Raw genomic sequence first — 16,887 nt, forward strand, 5'->3', positions numbered from 1 at the left:
AATCAGCTGAGGCACACAATAACAAATTGATAATAGAGTACAATTGTTACTCTAATTAATAAGCGCATAAAATGTCATTACAGAGGTAGATAGTTCCTCTCAATCAATAAAGATCTAAGCAGCGGAAAAAAAAAGATAAACGGCGCAGACGACTCCACTCCACAGGCAGCTTGACCAGGGCTACACCTAATCCTCCACACCATCAGCATCACTGTAGAACTCTTCCTCTGATGAATGATTGCAAGGTGAGTATATGACATACTCAGCAAGCCACGCAGCAAATATGCAAGTGCACAAGGACACCAAAGAATGGCATAATATAGGGCTCATTTGCAAAAGCAGCATTTAGCAAACATTTGAGAATTATAAAACAGTAGAGTAATTAATCATCAATTTTAATCAACACTAAACAGCACACCCATGCTGCTCAGGCCCAACCATCCTGAACAACCATGCCCGGCTGTACAGATCTATCTCCAAACCAGGAATATACCATTCCAAACCAGGAGCTAAACAAATTATTACCAGTTATAGCATCTTTTATTATGGTGAGAAGTGTGAAACTACTCACGAAAGACATTGTTAGACCCGCCCATAACTGCGGGCACGGCTATTCAAATAGTTTACTCTGGCCAGAGGTGTACCACTGTACCCACAAGACACAGCCCCACAACATGTCACCATGTGCCTCAATACCACCACGGTACCTCGGAAAGGAGCTGTGACAGTACCCCTCGCACAACACAATCCACCACAGCGCACCTTTCCTGGATCATAATCACCCCCTTATAAACAAGGCATGGACTCCCCAGCGACCCCCGTGGGCTTATCTCCGCCACTTCTCAGTCTGGTGCTCTGCAATGAACCATGCTATACAAAAGGTAAAGCCGTTGCCCACGCTGGCTTGTGGTTGGCACGGTTAATGTTTCACAACCGAAACTCGTGAACCGGTCCTTAATTGTCATGAGCACGACTCTCAAAACCATGTGCTCACAACCCACCATTATCAAGTTTTAGTTGGCAAGTAATTAATTAACCAATCACGATTGACCATCGTGAACTATCATTAAGCCATCATTAAATAATAGTGAGTCATAAGTTATCCCAATAGTGTGCTAATGTTTCTAAGCATGGCTAAGCAATCATATCTAATATCTAGCTGAACCAATATATATAGCCCAACTAGTCAAGTTATAATAACCCAAGGTATCAAGGAATAAAGTAATCAAGAACAAAAGGGCTATAACAAACAATAGGTTAATTCCACCCAATGACATTCGAAAATAAATGCAATAGTTGAATAGAAACAATAGCTTTAAACGGGATCAACATGCTCAAAGGGTTGTTTGGGATCTGTGTGACTTGCCTTGCTGGCCTTGGAACTCTTCAAATTCTTCTCCTGCGAAAACGGACTCTCCGGAAACGTCGGAATCTAAACAGAAAGGAGCAAAACACCAAAACAGCACATAAACAAGCATGAACTGTACATGTGGATATTTTTAACATGTAGATCTCAATTTTAGAAAAATTTAGAGACTTGAACCAACTAAATCCGAGCTAGATGAATTAGTTATGAATTTTCAAAGATTAAATCGGATTAAATCATTTATTTAGATTTTAATTGAATTATGACGCAATAATGAATTATTTTTGAAAAGGAAAAGGGAATTATTGCGTCAGCGGCTAGGGTTCGCGGTGAACCGGGTGCACGGCGGCGGCTCACAGAAACGAACGGCTGAAATCTTTCCATCCAAAACGAACGGCCGAGATCGACCGGTCCACGGCCGGACCACGGGAGACGACGACGACGACGTCAGCGGTGACGTCACCACAGGCGGCGGCTCGGGCGCGCAAGCTCGCCGGCGAACGACGGCGCGACGATGCGAACGGAGGACACCAACACGTAGAGGGCGACGCGGCGAACTCACCGGTGACCAAAACAACGGCGGAAGATCAACGGACGGCGACGGCGTCGAGGAAGAAACGGCGGTGACCTTCAGCTTGACAACGGCGACGGTGTTCCGGTGGCCTACGGTGACGACGGAGGGGCGGACGAGGTCGGCGATGACTTGGCGATCACGACGGTGACTTTCCCGAGCGGCAACGACGACCAGAGCGACGGCGACGCACGGCTGGACGAACAGCGACGACGGCGGCGCTAGGCTACACGGTGCTAGGGCTCTACCGGTGACGAGAGGCGAAGGCGAGGGTGGCGGCAGGTAGCGGCGGGCTTGGGGGGGTCCTTTTATAGGGGTTGGAAGGCGGCGGCGAAGGCCCACGGCGACCGGCGACGAGAAGGAAAGATTAGGGTTCGAAGGAGAGAGAGACGAATCCGATTCGAGATCGAATCCGCGAATTTCCAAACGATTTAGCCGACGATTCCAAAAGAGAAAAGGTAGAGGAGATCCCGAAGATCATTTCCCCTCTATTGATTTCACCGGAAATGGAAAGGGGCGGCTGGATTTGGAAGGAGACGACGGCGACGCGGCGCTAGGGTTCGGGCGGGCGACGGCGCGAGGAAGACGACGGCCCTGACAGGTGGGCCCCACCTATCAGCGGGCGGACGCGCGCGCGCGAGCGGGCGGCTCATCTTCGGGCCGGACTGGGCCAGGAGAGAGAGAAGGTTTTGGGCCGACTTTAGGCCCAAAGCCAAAAGAGACTTTTAAAACCTTTTCCAATTTAAATTACTCATGAAATGCAATTCCATTTATTAAAAATACCTCCTTGGCTCAAATAAATCCCAGAAAAATCTAGGAATTATAGAGTTAAGCAAAGTATTTAATGAAATTTTATCTGGCCCCATTTTATATTGGAATTTATTAATTAAAATTAGATCTTCTCTTCTAGGCTTTTAAAATAAATTCTAATAATTCCAATTAAACAACAATTTATATATTTAGGATTTTTAGGGTGTGGCATTTCGACAGTCTTAGGTCCACGCGCATGAAACTGAACCCCGAAAAGTGTGTGTTCGGCGTGCCAGCGGTCAAACTCCTCGGTTTTCTAGTCTCCTCCCGAGGCATAGAAGCTAATCCTGAGAAAATACGCGCGATAGAGAGGATGCGCCCCCCCAGCAAGCTTATTGATGTGCAGTGCGTCACTGGATGCATGGCCGCGCTAAGTCGATTCATATCGAGGCTGGGAGAGAGGGCGCTGCCCCTATTCAAACTCCTCAAGCGCCCCGGGCCGTTTGTGTGGACAGAGGAGGCGGAGCAAGCTCTCAATCAGCTGAAAGCTTACCTGACCTCCCCTCCCATCTTGGTAGCCCCAGGGACGGAGGAACCATTGCTGCTTTACTTGGCTGCGACCCCCCACGCGGTGAGTGCCACCCTAGTAGTCGAGCGCGACGAGAGCAGACCGGGAGCCCCTCGACTGGCGATGGCCCTTCATCCCCCGAAGGCTCGGTACCTGAAGCCCCCAACCCCCGGGAGGACCCCGAGGCCCCCGTGGGAGGAAGGGAGGCTCTGGCGGGTGGTCCCGAGGCCTATAGTCCTGACATGACCCGAGACCCCCCTGGGGCCCCTGAGCAAGGGCACCCCGGGTCTCTTGCCCCTGACAACAAGGACCGGCCCCACCGAAAGGTGCAACGGCCCGTCTACTTTGTCAGCGAGGCACTCCGGGATGTGAAACCCCGATACCCATAGGCCCAGAAGATGCTTTACGCAGTCTTAATGGCCTCAAGGAAATTGCGCCACTACTTCCAAGCACATCGGGTTTCCGTAGTGACGTCCTACCCTCTCGGCCAAATCTTGCACAACCGAGAGGGTACTGGTCGGGTCGTGAAGTGGGCCATCGAGCTTGCTGAGTACGACCTGCATTTCGAACCATGGCACGCGATCAAAAGCCAGGTCCTGGCTGACTTCATCGCGGAGTGGACCCCAGTGGAGGACCCTGTTCCGTCCAACGTTCCCTCCCTCTCCGGAGATGGAGAGGACCCAAACGCCGACATTCGTGCTGGGCACTGGGTTATGCATTTCGACGGCTCCCTCAACCTTGAAGGTGCAGGGGCCGGAGTCACGCTGACTTCACCAAGTGGGGACGTCCTCAAGTACGTCGTTCGGCTCGATTTCCGAGCCACGAACAATATGGCGGAATACAAAGGACTCCTAGCGGGATTGAGGGCGGTGGTCGGAATGGGCATCCGCCGCCTACTCGTCCTAGGCGACTCCCAGCTGGTCGTGAATCAAGTCTCCAAGGAGTACCAGTGCACCGACCCGCAAATGGACGCATACGTCCGTGAAGTGCGACGCATGGAACGTCACTTCGACGGACTCGAGCTCCGGCATGTGCCCCGATGCAACAACGCAGTCGCTGATGAGTTGTCGCGCATCGCGTCGGCACGAGCCCCACTCCCCCCGGGGACCTTCGAGGAAAGGCTCGCGCCGCCGTCAGCGTGTCTAAACCCCCCGAGGGACCCCGGCGCCGCGCCCTCCGCCCCGACCCTTGACGACCCTCGGGCCCCGGAGTGGAGATAGGTATGACCCGTCCCGTCAGAGGCATGATTCGGAGCTCCCTCCACGAGAAGGACGGTCGCCACAAGTCTTCACCCATTTATGAGGGAATGACAGGACTGTCCCCCGTGTCAGGTGGGGGACGGCGCTGGGTCCCGCTCAAGAACGAGCTGAGGCTTAGCTTCCGGACGAAGGCATGGATCGAGGTCCGGTCAAGATAGGGTGGGTCCTCGCTTGATAGAAGAGTAGGTTGAGGTGGTGCATGTGGTATCCCTTTGAGATATAAAAGAAGGACCTTGCCCACCAAGAAAGGGGACGAGACGGAATAGACCTAAGCTCTTGGAAGAGAAGGCAGGCGAGCTCTCCGGAGTTTTGGAACCTTTGTAACACTCATCCATAAATCCCACACACAGAAGTAGGGTGTTACGCTTGATAGCGGCCCGAACCTGTATAATCCCGGTGCCCGTGTGCGTTTTTGCAGGGTTCAGGGTGGATACATTATCTCCCGAAGCGAGCCTCTTCCCCCGGCCGAACTCACGAAAGGGGGGTCTCACGATCTCCCGCTAGAGAGGGTCACTCCTCGATAGCGACCATGCGGGTTGGGGATGACCGCGTGAAGAAGACGGCGGCGCAGAACCTCCGACACAAGTTCGATCTGGCAACATTCAACGATGGCGAGGCCATTGAAGACTTTCGTGCTACACTTCAACGGCATGGCCGCGACTCTAGCTACTTTGGGTGAAAAGCTGGAGGAGAGCATGATCGTCAACAAGATCATCCGCAGCGTGCCAAAACATCTCAAGCATATCGTGGTCGTGATCACAACTTTGCTCGATGTGTCGATGCTCACCGTTGAAGGCCTTACCGGGCGGCTCCGGGCAGTGGAAGATGCAGACGAGGAGCCACCAGCGTTGCTGTACCTCACTGAGGAGCAATGGGACGCACGATGCGAGAAGCTGGAAGCAGAGAACCACTCCGGCAACGGCTCCAACGGCGGCACAGGGCAAGGTGGAGGAGGAAAACACAGTTGTGGGCGTGGTCATGGCAATGGAAAAGGCTCATCATCAAGTGGGCCATCCAACTCTAGCAAGTGCACATGCAACGAGTGTAGGCGGTTTGGCAAGTTGGGCCTTTGGGCTCGCGAGTGCCACTCGAAGCCCAAGAAAGAAGTGGCCCATGTCGTCCAGGAGGAAGGGGAGGCCGCGCTGCTTCTCCTGAAATCGTCGCCAACTCTATCCCCTTCTCCTGCGGTGGCGGTATCCCTGCAAGACATGAGCGCGTCGGCGCTGCCCGCACCAGTGGTAACATCGCCCCTTGGAGTTCCCCAGCGCAACTCGTCGGTGATTCCGCTCCTGTAGGCCGACCTAGTGATGCGGAGGGCAGAATAGGAACTCGGTGGCGGCGACGGGATCCGGCGGACCTGAGGCGACGACGGTGGCATCCGGCACCTAGATCCTGCTCGGGGAAGAAAAGGTGCTTGCCCACTTGGATGAGGAGAAGGAGCGCGATGCAGAGACATGGGTCCTGGACACTGTTGCCAACAACCACATGTCGGGATCTGTTGGCGGCTGTTAAGTGCTAAATTCATACGGCTAATACCTGCATAAAACTCAGATAATAAGACATCCAACATAGTGATAGGATTTATTTCTAACATATTCCACAAGTGTTGGTGTTTATTTGATGCAGGTCATAAACCACCAAAGTTGGGAGGGAAATCAGACTAAAGTGAAGAAAGAACCCATCCATACAAGAGATGGGCTTTAGACTACATCAAAATACTAGAGAATCAGCCCAAAATTGCAAGAAACAGATAATTAGAGCAAGAAGCATCCACAGGCCAAATTCTGGGCCTGTTGGGCCATGCCAGGGTTCGGCCGAACCCATCTCTCCACCATTGATCTCGTGGTTTGGCGTGGACGTCCCAGATACATTCTTGATGACGGTTGGAGGGCACTTCGGACATTTTCCGTTCCACAACCGTCATTACCTGCCTATTTAAGAGCTTCACTCCTTCACTCTCAACACATATTTTCAAGCTTGAGCTGAATTATAAGAGGCTCTATTGTACTATTTTGTATACTAGAATTAGGAAGAGAGTAGAGTAGAAGAAGTCGGAGGAATTCCGGAGTTGTCGGTAATCCTCTCCTGTTTCTTTTATTCTGTTAATTACTCTGCTTTCAATATAATTATCTTTCTGAGTAATTTAGATTTACTTGTGAGAATTACCTCTTGGTTAGTACCTAATCATCATACGGGATTATTGTTTGCTATAATCAACTAAAATATAGTGATTGCTTTAGTGAGTTATAAACACTAGAAGAGTATATATTAATTGCTTAGACGTGGTGTTTAGGTAATCAATAGCTAGTAATTGCTGCGTATCCCACAGTATGTTTGAGGTGGGTGTAGAGGTGGCACTTAAGTCCTCCCTACCTGGGTACGTAGTAGAGCGACATTTGGGAACAATGTTGCCAGTGCCTGGAGTATTGCATTAGGATTAAAATTAAGCTTTCTGTAGACACTGTTTCTCACTAGGAAATCTTCTCTATCCTTTGCCCACCTTAGCTTAGTGTCCTTGGGTGAACCTGATAAGGAAGTAATACCTGTTTCCTGTGGAAATCGATACCTGAGAATACTCCTAGGTGAAGTGCTACATCGGTATCTTCCGTGCGCTTGCGGATTTTATCTGTAATGTTAAGAAATACCAACAGGATCCCGAGCGGCGTTCGCGAAGCTGGACACGGCGGTGCTTGGGCCGGTGCGCTTCGGCGACGACTCGATGGCATGGATCGAGGGCCGCGGGACCATCGTGTTTGTGTGCAAGAATGGAGAGCTCCGATCGTTCTCTGACATCTACTATATCCCACGATTGACGACGAACATGTGAGCGTCGGGTAGCTCGATGAGGCCCGGTGCAAGGTCGACATCGATGACAGCGTGATGTGGATTCGGGAGCCCTACCAACGGTTGCTGGCGAAGGTAAAGCGCACGGCAAACTGGCTGTACATGCTCCACATCAAGTTGGCATAGCCGTCGTGCCTGGCGCTGCATGGGCATGGTGACGAGGTGGCATGGTGCTGGCATGAGCGCTTCGGAGACGTCAACATGGCAGCGCTACGGAAGCTAGCCTGGGAGGAGTTGGTGCAGGGATCGCTGGAGATCGGGCAGCTCGAGCAGCTGTGCGAGGCGTGCCAAGCCGGGAAACAACGACGTACCTTGTTTCCTGTGCAGGCCGAGTACCGTGCACGACAGCTGTTGGAGCTGGTGCACGGCGACTTGTGCGGTCCAATCACGCCGGCGACACCATGGGGGAACAAGTATTTCCTGCTGTTGGTGGACGACCTTAGCCGATACATGTGGGTAGCCGCGATTCCTTCAAAGGATTGTGCAGCGGCTGCCGTCAAGGACACCCAGGCGTGTGCAGAAGGCGAATCCGGACGAAAGCTCAAGGGACTCTGTACTGATCGCGGAGGTGAATTCACCTCGATCGAGTTCGTGGAGTACTGTGTAGCTGAAAGCATACATCTAAAGTGGCTTTGGGAGAGGTACATGAAGGAATTTGTGGAACTCATCAATCGGTTGCTTAGGAGAGCGGGGTTCTATTGGCCGAGGATGATTGAAGATTGCTTCAAATATTATAGGGGATGCGAAGCATGTCAACGATTCGGCAATGTTCAATTGGCGCCCGCCGCCGTGTTGAATCCTATCATCAAACCAAGGCCATTCCGAGGTTGGGCTTTGGATTTCATTGGTCAAATTTATCCTCCGTCATCAAAGGGGCATAGGTTCGTACTAGTTGCAACGGATTACTTCACCAAGTGGGCCAAAGCCATGCCGCTCAAGAATTTGACTCATACGGAGGTAATTGACTTTATTTTGAAGCATATTATCTATAGATTAGTTATTCCGCAAACATTGACTACAGATCAAGGAGCTTCTTTTATATCTAAGGAAGTGAAGAGTTTTACCGAATCTTATGGTATTAAATTGTTGAGTTCTTCTCCTTACTACGCTCAGGCTAATGGACAAGCCGAGTCCAATAATAAGACGTTGAAATTAGTCAAAAAGAAGATCGAGGAACACCCAAAGAAGTGGCATGAAGTGCTTTCTGAGGCATTGTGGGCGCATAGGATATCTAAACTTGGTGCCACTAAAGTCACTCCTTTTGAGAGTATTTATGGTCAAGAAGCCATTTTGCCGGTTGAGGTGAATCTTGGCTCTCTTCGGTATATCAAGCAAGATGATTTATCAAGTGAAGACTACAAGACCTTGCTGGGAGACAATCTTGATGAAGTCATCGACAAGCGCTTGAAGGCTTTGGAAGAGATAGAGAAAGAGAAGAAGAGGGTGGCCAAGGCATACAACAAAAGGGTGAAAGCAAAGTTATTTCAAGTTGGAGACTTGGTTTGAAAAACAATTTTGCCTTTGGTTCCTCGATCCAGAGAGTTCGGTAAATGGTCTCCTAGTTGGGAGGGTCCTTATTGGGTATGCGGCATTGTTCGGGGGAACATGTATTTTTTGGAGACACTTCAAGGAGAGCGTTTTTAGCGAGCAATCAATGGGAAATACTTGAAGAAATACTTCCTGAGCGTTTGGCAAGATGCTTAGGAAGTCCTATGGCCCGGTAATTGGATTATCACCCTAAGACCAAAAGATGTTCTATGCTTTTAGATTCACCTTGTTCATCAAAAAGGTAGGGGGGCATGTGTTTACACTCAAATTTGGCACCTAGGAATAAAATAGGGAAAGTTGCCAAAGTTTGGAAGTCTACTGGTGTTTTCCTCTGGAGGACGGTCTGACCGCCGTGTATAGGCCTGTCAGACCACGGCTTGAACTCCGGTCAGACAAGTGGTGTGTGGTCGGTCTGACCGGCAGAGTCCAAGTCCAGGACTGTTTCGTCGGGTCACGAGGTTTCCTTGCTCGGGAAGGCATATTTCGGGTTTCCTTTGGATTCTATCCCGAGTTGGACGTGGAGGAGGGCCTATAGAGGGCAAGACCAACCTATATTTAAGGGACATGGCCGGTTCATTGTAAAAATCAATCAACTATCAATCAATCGAATCGTTCTTTTACTTTTGCTTCTAGTTCTAGTTTAGTTTGTCCATCTTTGTCGATTTGCGCCGTAACTCGTCCGACGCCGCTGCGAGATTGCGACACCTCTTTGTAGGTTTGTCCTGAAAACCTTCCCACGAGACGAGTAGCTATCCATCGTTCTACCTAGAATCGGCTCCGCTAGCCGGTTTAGTTATCAAAACCCATCTTGGTTTAGCTTTGGCTAGATTGAGGTGGTTGGCGACTCTGAGATCGCCGCAAGGCGTTTAGGTGCTGCGATCGTGCTTGTCAACTTGTCACAAAAAGTTGCCAACAACTGCGCCCTACAGCTCGCAGCAGAATGGCGTCGTCGAGCGCCGAAACGACATGGTGGTGGTGACGACAAGGAGCATGCTCAAGTTGAAGGGACTGCCCGGATGGTTCTAGGGAGAGGCGGTAAGCACAGCTGTGTATGTGCTGAACAGGTGTTCGACGAAGAGCGTGGACGGCATGATCCCGTTCGAGACGTGGCACAGGAAGAAGCCGGCAGTACACCACCTGCAGATGTTCGGCTGCATCATCTACATCCGGAACACAACGCCGCACCTGACGAAGCTCGAGGATCGTGGCCGCAAGATGATCTTCGTCGGCTACGAGTGTGGGTCTAAGGCGTACTGCGCCTACGATCCCGTCACAAAGCGTGTTCATGTGATGCGTGACGTGGTGTTCGATGAGCAAGCCCAGTGGGACTGGGGCACTAGCAGCGATGATGGAGAGCTAGGTGGTGGCGACAACATCTTCACGGTGGAGTACTCCACTATGGAGCCGACAGCCTCAGTGGTTTATGGTGCCACTGCAGAGCCGGGGGAGTAGTTGCCGCATCCTGGCAGGGCTGGTGGCGAGGAGCCGACGTCAGGTGAGCAATCACCGCATCTCAGTGGGGATCGCGACACGGAGCTGGAAACCGGCTCACCAGCAGGCATCGACAATGACTACCTGGACGCTGACCACGATGATGATGCCCCACTCCGGTTCTGCAGCATCAACGACATCATCGGGCCAGCCTCGCCATGTGGCTTCGCACCATGTGCATTGGTGGCGGAGGAGCTGTATGCAGTGAGCTCTGATGAGCTTGCCTTGTTCGATGAGGCAGAGCGATTGATGGCGAAGATGGAAGCGATTGAAGACAACAAGACTTGGTCGCTGGCGGATCTTCCACCTGGTCGATGTGCGATTGGGTTGAAATGGGTGTTCATGGTGAAGAGGGATGAGCATGGAGCAGTGTGCAAGCACAAGGCGCGTCTCGTGGTGAAGGGCTATGCGCAACGGCAAGGCATCGACTACGACGAGCTGTTTGCTCCGGTGGCGCGGTTGGACTCGGTGCACCTGCTCATCGCCCTCGCGGCGCACAAGGGGTGGGAGCTGGACCATATGGACGTCAAGTATGCGTTCCTCAATGGGGACCTGCAGGAAGAGTTCTATGTGGAGCAGCCGGCCGGGTTCGTCATCGCCGACAAGGAGCACAAGGTGCTCAAGCTACGGAAGGCGTTGTACGGGCTGCATCAAGCACCGCGCGCCTGGAACGCGAAGCTGGACAACACACTGCAGTCACTCGGTTTCAAGAGGAGTCCATCGGAGCACGCCATCTATGTCAGGCGGAACGGCAACGCACAGCTGGTGGTCGGGGTCTACGTCGACGACCTCATGATCACTGGCTCCAACTACGACGACATCAGGCAATTCAAGAAGGAGATGGCTGCTGCATTCAAGATGAGCGATCTCGGTCAACTTCACTACTACCTGAGCATTGAGGTGAAGCAGAGCGCAAGTGGAATTTTGCTCAGCCAAGGAGCTTATGCTACCAAGAACCTGGAGAAGTGTGGCATGGAAGGGTGCAATCAATGTCAAGTGCCCATGGAGACACGGTTAAAGCGGAGCAAGTTCAGCTCGGAGCCGTCGGTCGACGCGACGGCATATAGAAGCATCGTCAGGAGCCTGAGGTACCTGGTTAACACCTGTCTTGATCTTGCTTTTGCTGTTGGGTATGCTAGCCGGTTCTTGGAAGATCCACGAGAGGACCATCTCGCTGCTGTGAAGCACATCCTACACTACGTGGCGGGAACCAAGAATTTGGGAGTTTGGTTCAGCAGGAAGGTGGAAAAGGAGGCGTACCTGAGGGGGTTCAGTGACAGCGGTTATGCTGGTGATGTCGATGCTAGGAAGAGCATGACTGGGGTGATTTTCTTCCTCGGCAGCAGCCCAATCACTTGGCAATCCATGAAGCAGAAGGTGGTGGTGCAGTCAAGCTGTGAGGTGGAATACATAGTAGCCGCAAATGCTGCTTGTCAGGCATTGTGGCTTGCTCGTGTGCTGGCAGAAGTGCAAGGATCGACACCGAGAGCGCCAATGCTAAGGGTGGACAACAAGTCTGCCATTTCCTTGACCAAAAATCCAGTACTCCATGGACAGAGTAAGCACATTCAAGTGAAGTATCATCTAGCCCGGGAGGCTGCGGAAAATGGCCTGATCAATGTGGAGTTCATCAGGAGCGAAGAACAGCTGGGCAACATTCTGACGAAGCTGCTGGGCAAGACCAAGTTCCATGAGCTACGTTCAAAGATCGGCCTGATCAACATCAGTAATGAGCACAGCAAGTCTTAGGAGGAGATTGTTAAGAATAATCCTTGTGTGCTGATTAGTAGTAGCTCTATATGGTTAGTTGTGCATGTCTGCTTGTTTTGGCCTAATTGGAGGCTATGGTTGCTTTCCTTGTAATAGCTTATTTTAAGCAATGGAATAGTCTGGAAAAGCTGTCAATTCAGCAGCACCAAACAAGACCGTGTTCCTCTGTTCGCATGAGTTTTTTTTTTGTGTGTGTGTTGGCCGTGATCTCATCGGCGACGTGGTTTACATCGTCTCTCCGGCGTGATTATGACATAGAACACCACCTAAGGTTGGTACTACTGCAAACAATCGACAAATGGCTCACCGCTTGAACAGGAATCGACGACGGGGGGGCTAGGTCGGAGTCGGAGAAGGCGGTGGTCGATCTCCCTCCTCGCTGCATAGATCCGTGAGATTCTTGGGGCATTTTGTAGAAGACGATGAGGCAAAATCAGTGGCGCAGCAACTCAGCCGGATTCAGCTTAAGGCGACGGGAATGGCGACATGATCCCACGGCTGCGCTTTGACGACGGTGTGGCCACGCTCCAGAGCTCCCGTGGCGAGGTCGGTGTTCCTGGGGATCGGCTGCAAGAAACGGGGCGAAATCAGAGCAGAGGCTATGGCGTGCTGCGGTGAGTCGGGAACGAAAGAAAAATGGCGATGACGATGACCCATTGGGCGGCAGTTATGGAGTCATCCCGACGGCCAGCAAGAAGATGAAGGCGAGGAGAGCAAGGGGAAACTCTCCCACTTTGATTTCTTGGCTCTGGGGTGAAGTGTGAGTAGAGAGGGAGCAGCTTGGAGAGCTGGAGTCAAAGAGGAAGCGAAGAACGGTGCCACCACACGAGATACGTGTCGGCATGCATGCCTGTCGTGGGTGCCACGTGACATTTTGCGTGCACCCAGGGTGGAGTTAGCCTAGGACATTGACATGTGGGGCAGGACGTGGTACACTAGGCAAGGGTTAGGAGGATGGGTAGGAAGCAGAGTGAACATCTGTTTTGGTTAATTTTTCAGGAATTTCTTTCTCTCCTTCTTGGTTAAATAGTTTGAACTAGTTAGAAAAATGCTAAAATTATGTGCTCTGATGTGGAGATATCCTGAGTTTCCTAGTTTCCATTTTTCAAAGTTTCACTCTAAAATTAGAAATATTTTTATTTCTGGCAAAAAGGTGAAAAGGGGTATGCTGAGAACTAAATTGACTTTTAAGGAGGTCAAAACTAAGTGTAAAAATTCTAAAAAATATATATTAACTTGTGATAAATAATCTAGTATTTTAATAAATTATAAAACCTATACCCTCATGTTCAACTTTAAGCACATTTAGAAGTTGCTTCATTTTGCCGATTAGATTTCTAATTAATTAAGTATGATTATACTTGACCGATATACTTGAGGTAGTAAAAAGGGTGATAAAATGATGAAACCTTCATAGTTGTCATCTTAGGTTGTCTAATTGACATGAGGACCTTCAAGGAATTTTATGTTGCTTAGATTTGTTACAGCGTCTCTATGTTCATTTAACATGTACCAATCAGCAAAACAAAGAAAATCATTCAAGCCAATAAATTGGACTTCACTCAAAACATATACTCAAGCACACAGTGACTAGTTACTCAATCTACTAGCCAAAAGCTATGTGTGATCGGGTAGATTATTTAATAAGCGAAAAATTAATGAATAGACTATGAGGTTACAAAATTACCGATTGGTCATTCAATAAAGTTAAATACAAAGAGGTTTCGACTTGGCTTAAAAGCTAAAAGGGAGAAAAATGGTGGAGCTTTGTGGATTATTTGTGTCGGAGGGTAAACTCTTCAAGCTGGGGATTGTGGGACCCCCTTTCTGGTTCGGACCAGGGACACGGGTGAAGGTTTGAGAGTTGATGGGAAAGACATGCGGAGGGCGTCGGGCCCCTCGGGAGTGATGGAGATGTATGCGGTTTATACATGTTCGGACCAGGGACTCATGTGCGTGGTTGATTCTGGTGGGAGAATACAAGTGCTTTCTTTCTCTAGGTTTCGATCCCCCTTTCTTGCAGGCATTGGTCTCCTTTTATATCTTAAGGGGTTACCACAAAGGCCCAAGACCTAACTTCAAGGGAAAGGACAACATTCTTTACAGGTAATTAATGTGTGTTTGTCCTCCCGACATGGGAAGCCACGCGCGCCTTACCACGGCATGGGCTCCATCCCATCACGCCGGCCGACACGGGCGAATACCCATGTCATTCCTTTTTAACTGTCGACGACTACTGGCCGTCCGGCCCCACCAAGGGGTAGGGATCTCTCAAACAGACCAGCATGGAAAAAGCTGGTCTGAGTCCAAATGAGAGGCAGAAAGCCGCTCATTAATGGTGACGGGATGGGGCAGGCATAGGCCATGCCCTCTGCTAGTAGGAGGCGCATGCGCACGGCGCCCTGTCCTAGGCCTGCACGCCGTCACATCCGTCATTCCGGCTGCAAATGGTCTGTCAGTGCGCATGCCCGCCGCATTAAATGCGGTGTTCATTAAATGTGGTGGTTGGGTGCTGGGAGCGCCCGCCCAGGGCGCACACGCGAAACAAAGCATAGAGGGCCTCAGGACGGCCTGACCCCTGACGTGGGAGGCAGCCGCTGCTCCACCCCAGGGACCGACACCCTCGGGGGGCACCACGTGGGCTGGGGGTGGCCTTCGCCCTCCTTAAGGGGTACCCTCGGGCCCATATCACCGACAATCTGGTATCGAGTCAGCTTGATCTCTTATATCATTGTTCCCCTCGTGCAAGTGAAAACTTAAATTAGTCAAGCTACTCCTAAAATGTGTTGGTAGATTTTATTAGCGCTAATGCACTCTCTGAAAAAAAGATAAGACTTCATTAACGTAGCAACTTATAGATTTCGCCACCAAGATTATAGGGTCATTTGTTTTCTGGAAAAGAAATGTTTTCCCTATAATAGTAGCTAAAGATTCATATCATCCCAAATGAAAGTCTGGCAAAACCATTTTAAACATAAGAATCATCTCAAGATTTTTTTTATGAAAGTTATAGAAACTCCTATAATGTTATTAGAAACACAGCATTTGACATGTTAAACTATTAGTTAAATTTTCAGGTTGTTACACCCCCGACTCGGGATTATAAGATAAAAACCTTATCCCTTACGGTCTAAGTCCCCTATAGATACTTTACAATCGTAACCGACTAGGATTATGGGATATTTCCTTGACATACAAGATAATACAATACCCGAATCCTTATCTTTTACTATGAATTACCAGTCACGTAATGTAACCCTGTGGGTATATGGTACCATAATCTCCACAGTGCCTTATAATACTACTAGGAGACAGATCAGGTATCACAGGAGAAGCAGGAGACATTTTGAGAGCAAGCACTCCTAGAGAAGCACTTTCTGTCGTGGTTCTATAAAACAATTTAATTCACAATCATGGTTCTATAAATAATTATTAATCACTTTCCGTCGTTAAATTTATTTAGCACTAGCACAACAGAGGAAAAAAAATCAAGAAAACCTGGTATGATGCAAGTTTTCACAAAAATTGTTGATGATAGTGATTTTTTATTTCTTTCACGGTGTTAAGTAGGCTGACCATTTTTTGTGCGGGACCTAGGATTGAAGCCTAAGGTCCTGTTTGTTTCAGCTTAAGATTATTATAATCTAAATTATAAAACTAGATTACTAAAAGTTGGATTATAATAAGCCGATATAGAATAAGCTGTTAGCTGTTTGTTTCTCTGGATTATTATTTGTTTGTTAGCTGTTAGTCACCCAATAATTTAAAAAAACACCTGTAGAGTGGTTTACCAGATTATAGTAATCTAGCTTATAGATTATAATAATCTATCATAATAAGCTATCAGTTTGTTTCAGCTTACTTCTAATAATTCAGATTATAATAATCCTAAGCTGAATCAAATAGGGCCGAGCATCTCCAACAGTCTCTTCAAATCTGACTCTCCAAATGTCTATTTGGCCAACTCTCCATCTAATTTGGCAAGTCAAACTTGTTGTCTACTCCAACAGCCTCTCTATTCATACTCTCTATTCTGAGTCTATGACAATGGGACCCACATGTCACTCTCTGCAACTTTTTCTTCTTCCTCTTCTTCCTCCCCTTCTCTCCCCTCTCCCCTCTGCTGCCGCCGCCCCATCCCCTCTCTCTCCAGCCCCTGCTTCTTCCCGCTCATCCTCACCGCAGCGAGCACCTCAACGAGCGCCTCCGTCTTCGCGTCCCTCTCCTCGCCGGACTCCCCGACGGCGCCATCCACGAACGCGAAGACCCGGCTGCACGACTCAATCTTGATAATCAGACAATCCTCCTCGAGCTCCGGCGACGATGGCGGGAGCATTGCACCAACAACATCGGGCGGTGGTGGACCTCCTATTCCCCGATGACGGCGGCGGCGCCCTCACCACCACCACCTCCTCCGCCGCCGCGGCGCCCATCGATCGATTTACCCAACACAAGTCAGGGAGAGGACATGTCATGGGAGGGCAAGCAAAGCAAGGAAGCTGCTATAGAAGCGGCCAAAAAATGGCTGCGGCAAGCAAAGCAAAGAACACCGAGCTGCAATGCATTGCAATGCAACGCTAGCTGCATCGCCCAAGTTTTGGATGCCGCTGCTGCTTGGCCGAGCTCGTGCTTGTGCCAGGAGACTAGGAGAGAGAGAGGGGGAGAGAGAGTGAGAGAGAACATGGGTCCCACTGGATGAGCGGATGGCCAGCCGGCTTGA

At 50.0% G+C, this 16,887-nt stretch overlaps 1 long non-coding RNA gene across 1 annotated transcript; it reads right to left on the bottom strand.

Annotated features, from left to right (window-relative positions):
- Window positions 1-562: 562 nt before the first annotated feature.
- LOC136351737 (uncharacterized) lies at window positions 563-12,933 on the bottom strand. Its single transcript, XR_010734872.1, has 3 exons — window positions 12,475-12,933; window positions 11,658-12,110; window positions 563-1,432 (listed from the first exon to the last, which is right to left on the bottom strand). It is a non-coding gene; the product is annotated as an uncharacterized lncRNA (long non-coding RNA).
- Window positions 12,934-16,887: the final 3,954 nt, after the last annotated feature.

This window comes from Oryza sativa, chromosome 9 (assembly GCF_034140825.1).
Source record: "Oryza sativa Japonica Group chromosome 9, ASM3414082v1".
In the NCBI taxonomy this organism is placed as follows: domain Eukaryota; kingdom Viridiplantae; phylum Streptophyta; class Magnoliopsida; order Poales; family Poaceae; genus Oryza; species Oryza sativa.